Source organism: Staurois parvus, unplaced genomic scaffold, assembly GCF_062004578.1.
Source record: "Staurois parvus isolate SC_StPar_1 unplaced genomic scaffold, SC_StPar_1.0 ptg004034l, whole genome shotgun sequence".
NCBI lineage: Eukaryota > Metazoa > Chordata > Amphibia > Anura > Ranidae > Staurois > Staurois parvus.
The window spans coordinates 73,381-79,380 of record NW_028321829.1 but is presented as its reverse complement, the minus strand read 5'-3'; positions in this window follow the sequence as shown (position 1 = coordinate 79,380).

Here is a 6,000-nt window from a genome sequence, read left to right as displayed (position 1 = left end):
AAATTGCATCCTGGTGCCTGGGATTTTGTCAGCCATCCGCTGTCAGGCATGGGGGCGTCACTCCACGGATCCAGGGCCCAGCCCTCCCAATGAGGAGCAATCAGGCTTCCCTTTATACCCATAGCGGTTCAACCACAGCCGGCTCCCCGTCATCCTCACAGCGGACACCTCCAGCCCGCTCTGGTCTACAAACATTTCCGTCACATGACCGTGGCTCCCGCACGGCTCATCCTCAGCGGCCGGCGGAGACATTCCAGAGCCCATCCGTGCAGCTGAGAATGGAGGGAGGGGTGATAGAGGTGTACGTTCCATCATTTCGCCATGAGACAGTGACCCGGAGAAGGGACACACAGTAGGGGAGAGCCGGATGTGTGTATGGAGTCTAATGTAGATGTATAGTACAGAGGAGATGGGGGATGTCCTGTAATATGCAGTGTTGAGGGGCTCAGTCCTGTCAGGTGACTAGCTCGGTATCCATGGACGTATGTATAAACTCTCCGGCGCCTCGAGGGAACCAAATGCCAGGGGAAGGCTAGGGGTTCAGAAGCATGAATGGCCTATGGATAACGTTCTGGAGATGCAACCCTCCTCAGATGGGGAAATCAAAAAACTAGAAGAAAGCACACAGGTGGTCCAGAGGTTCCGGTTGGCTTGGGGATGAAAGGAAGGTAGGTAGATAGATGTCTACTCTGTGGATTCTCCTGATCCCTCCCAGCACCTGTACATGAAGACACCACACAGTCCAGGGGTTCATGGATACAGAAAAAAGCACACAGGTGGTCAAGAGGTTCTGGTTGGCTTGGGGATGGAAGGTAGATGTCTACTCTGTGGGTTCTCCTGATCCCTCCCAGCACCTGTACATGAAGACACCACACAGTCCAGGGGTCCATGGATACAGAAGAAAGCACACAGGTGGTCAAGAGGTTCTGGTTGGCTTGGGGATGGAAGGAAGGTAAATAGATGTCTACTCTGTGGGTTCTCCTGATCCCTCCTAGCACCTGTACATGAAGACACCACACAGTCCAGGGGTCCATGGATACAGAAGAAAGCACACAGGTGGTCAAGAGGTTCTGGTTGGCTTGGGGATGGAAGGTAGATGTCTACTCTGTGGGTTCTCCTGATCCCTCCCAGCACCTGTACATGAAGACACCACACAGGCCAGGGGTCCATGGATACAGAAGAAAGCACACAGGTGGTCAAGAGGTTCTGGTTGGCTTGGTGATGGAAGGAAGGTAAATAGATGTCTACTCTGTGGGTTCTCCTGATCCCTCCTAGCACCTGTACATGAAGACACCACACAGTCCAGGGGTCCATGAATACAGAAGAAAGCACACAGGTGGTCAAGAGGTTCTGGTTGGCTTGGGGATGGAAGGAAGGTAAATAGATGTCTACTCTGTGGGTTCTCCTGATCCCTCCTAGCACCTGTACATGAAGACACCACACAGGCCAGGGGTCCATGAATACAGAGAAAGCACACAGGTGGTCAAGAGGTTCTGGTTGGCTTGGGGATGGAAGGAAGGTAAATAGATGTCTACTCTGTGGGTCTCCTGATCCCTCCCAGCACCTGTACATGAAGACACCACACAGTCCAGGGGTCCATGGATACAGAAGAAAGCACACAGGTGGAGCAAACACCTAGTGCATTATCCAAGGTTTATTAAAAGGACAAAAAATATACTCACAAACATAGCATGCGTGTAAAGCCTAAAAGGCCATGGAGATGGCCACAAGGATGGTAGAGTATCCGACTGATGGTGCGGTCGGCCTGCTGACGCGTTTCGGGGACATACCCTTTCCTTAGAGCTATGGCCAGCCTTACACCTTTCCTTCTAAGAATTTCAGAGATCTTGCCATCATGTTGAGGACCTTTCATCAAAACTGGCATAGCTCTGTGGAAAGGGATACGTCCCCGAAACGTGTCAGAAGGCCGACCTCACTATCAGTCGGATACTCTACCATCCTTGTGGCCATCTCCATGGCCTTTTAGGCTTTACACGCATGCTGTTTTTGAGCATATTTTTTGTCCTTTTATACTTTTAATAAACCTTGGATAATGCACTAGGTGTTTGCACCACCTCTGTGCTTTCTTCTGTATCCATGGACCCCTGGACTGTGTGGTGTCTTCAGGTACAGGTGCTGGGAGGGATCAGGAGAACCCACAGATGGGAACATCTACCTTCCCTCCCAAGCCAACTGGAACCTCTTGACAGACCTCATGCTCCAATTCATGGCCTACACAGTCAATGGCGCCTCGTACTTGTAGATCTTCCATTTCCCGTGTAGGGACACGGCAAACAGCACAGAAGCCCGACACCGTAACACAACAACCAGCTGTCCTAGAGATGCCAACACGCATGTGCAAAAGACGCCAACGGCTACAGCTTGTATGGCTTCAGGGCTCGGCCAGTCACCGGTAAGGTGGCAGGCCACCAACCCCTTGGGAAGGATGGAGACCATTTGAATGGCCTACGTCCCTCTGCTTTCATTCGAGGTGCCATCTAGGGAACAGAGGGTTGGGCTCCAGGTCTGTTTCTTGTCTCGTTTAGGTGTAAGGTTAAAGCAGAGCTCCACCTAAAATGAGAAGTTCCGCTTTAAGCCTTTGTCCCCCGCTTCCCATTAAGCATTGGCACTTTTGGGGAGCGGGGGGAATTTGACAAGTACCCGCTCACACTTCCGCTGCGATCGCCTAGGTCAGGGGTGGGCAACTGTGGCTCTCCAGCTGTTGGTGAACTAAAAGTCCCATCATGCCTCTGCCTTTGGGAGCCATGCTTGTACCTGTCAGTTTTGCAGTGCCTCATGGGACTTGTAGTTCTGCAACAGCTGGAGGGCCACAGTTGCCCACCCCTGTCCTAGGTGATCGGAAGCTGAAGTTGTCCTCCCTCCCCGTAGTCTTCTGGAGTCTACGGGACCATTCACAAAGCACACGGCTTCTCGCACATGCTCAGTGGGCACCCGGCTGTGAAGCCGCAAGCTGTCACAGCCGGGTGCCCACACTGAAGATGCCGGGGAGAGAAGACGGCCGGTGAAACCAGTGGTGGTGAGGACATCGCTGCACTGAGGGACAGGTAAGTGTTGGCATTTTAAAAGACAGCAGCTACAGTTTTTGTAGCTGCTGCCTTTTTTTTTTTTAGGTGGAACTCCGCCTTTAGAAAAGAGGTGAGAATGCCAACGGCGTCTGGGCTGCTCGGTGTAAAATGCCCAGGCCTTCTTTTCTTTTAGTCCCAGTAAGGGCCTGGCACCAGACGTGAGCAATTCTTCTTGCCGGACGCCCCGGACATGCAGGGCTGGGCAGCCGATTTAAAAAGCTGGCGCCTAGATTCAAAGCAAATTTGTCAAGCCCTGTCTTAAAAGAACGATCTAGTAAACAAAGTCCACCAAAAAAAAAAAAAAAATTTAATATGTGCCAATAAAAATATATAAATATAAAAGTCCACCAAAAGTGAAAAAAAAATCCTGGTGTGCCGACCACCAAAGATCAACGCTGCTGCTTACCAGAGGGATAGAACTCAAATGCAGGGAGGTCTGTAAGTGGTTTATGTAAATGATCCAAAAGGGTGGACGGATGGATGATCTGGATTGTTCACAGTCCTCCATGAAGCAGCACAACTCCGATTTGGTTATACACAGAATCGTCCATCGATTCACAGATCCAGCCGCTGAACTCCCTGGCAGGCATGATGACGTTAATGCCACCCTTATGCGTTTCGTCTGAAAGGACACCTTCATTGGGGCATACGAAGAAAGATCAACCTAACCCTACTCCCATTATCATAACTAGTATAAGTCAGGGAGAGAGGTATTTTGTCATGGATGGACACCAGGAAAGGAAAATTATGCGAAGGTAAGTATTCATTTTTCAGCATAACTCGCCACCCGTGTGCCGACCACCAAAGATCAGCACTGCTGCTTAGCAGAGGGATAGAACTCAAATGCAGGGAGGTCTGTAAGTGGTTTATATAAATGATCCAAAAGGGTGGACTGATGGATGATCTGGATTGTTCACAATCCTCCATGAAGCAGCACAACTCCAATTTGGTTATACACAGAATCATCCATTTATTCCCAGCCGCGGAACTCCCTGGCAGGCATGATGACGTTAATGCCACCCTTATGCGTTTAGTCTGAAAGGATGCCTTCATTGGGGCATACGAAGAAAGATCACCGTAACCCTACTCCATTATCAAAACTAGTATAAGTCAGGGAGAGGTATATTGCCATGGATGGGCACCAGGAAAAGAAAATTACGTGAAGGTAAGTATTCATTTTTTTTTGTTTTTCAGCATACTTCTGGTGAATAACTCGCCACATGGGAGAAGTTTGCTGCATATATATTTTAATAAAGGAACTGAGACTTCAGTCCTCTTTTTCCAAAACCTCGAGAGGCCATACTGGAGGAATCCAAGCTATAGTGGGATATCAATTTTGAAAATAATGACCGGCTGGCCACTCGAAAAAAAGGTTTCTGGCAACACGCCTCGCCAATACTGCCTAGGATGACGAACTGACGCTTATTCAATGAGTGTTCACCAACTGAGGAGCCACCAAACCAATAGCCTGATAAGCCTTTTGTATTGCCTTCATGATCCAACTTGTTCTGGTTCGTGACGAGGCAGCTTGCCCTTTCCTTGCCCCACTGGTACAACAAAACATGTATTATACTCATGAAACGTGATGGTAGAAGAAACAACATTTTAAAGGCCTTGAAGTGTTCAAAAAGCGTAATTTTGAAGAAACTTTCTGATATGGAAAAGCTGACAATGCCCACTCTTGATTACAGTGGTATGCTGATGGCACCTTAAGGACAATTCGATGGATTGGTTGCAATGCAACCCTATCAGGGAAAAATGCGAGGACCTGTGCATCTTTAGGCTTGGAATTACGAAACTTCAAGCCGATGTTGTAGCCACCAAGAAGATTTGTGAGATGATTTCTAATGAGCATTCTTCTGTTGGTGCAAATGGAGCCGAGGAATGGAAATCCAAAGCTTAGGAAAGGGCTGACTTGGGATAGATCTTTGGTTCTAGGTGACCTAAGAATTGCTTGGATAAACCTCTCTATTAAAGGATTGGGGGTCCATCCTTTGTCAGTAAGGGCTGACAAGGCCGAGACCGGAAATGTTCAAGGTGTTGACCCCTAGGCCCTGCCTGCGAAAACTGGAGGATGTTATGAATGTCCAGAGACAACGGATTAAAGCGCTGCATTTGGTGTGAACTTTCTCATAGATTCTTTAATAAGTGGCATTTGATGAGTTCTTCTTTGCTTGAAGGACCTGAGAACATCCTAAGGCCCTCAGCCTTCTTCGTCTAATCTCCATGCACTCAAATTTGGTATCTCCAGCTGAGGATAAAGAAACCCCATCCTGGAACAGCATTTTTGGAGATGGTGGCAGAGGAAGAGGATTGCAAGTTGACATGTCTTAGGAGTGGGAACCAAAGTCTGAGGCCAGTACACAATGACAGCTGAGACCAGCCTTTTTCCACACAGAGGAATCCTTGCAATAACTTACTTAGGGAACCCCTGCTAAACATGACTAATATCTACAACTCGTGATACACTAGTGTGATGGTTAGTGGAAAGAATGCTCCTTACATGTGTGGCTATTGGGAAGAATTACCCCCTTACAGATCGCTAAAGCAATCAATGGTGTCAGTATGAACTTACTGGAGGAGCAGAAATTGCTCAAGAAACCTCTGAAGGAAGCCTAGGCTTTCATGGAACCCTGGTTGAGAAACCCTTGCCCAAGACAAATACTTGTTCCCTCACCAGATGCAATAGGGACCTCCAGAATGAGGAGTAGGAGGATAAGCATACCCCAACCGAAATAATCCATGCCTGGGATAGACCATTCACTCCTGCAGTCTCCTGCCATGCATATGAGGGATAAGACATAGAGCTTTTTGAGTAGATCGGAGAGATCTATCAGGGGGACAACCCCAATTCTGGCATATCGCAGAAAAAGCTTCTTGATTCAGAGACTAGTCCTCATTGAGGAAGTTTCTT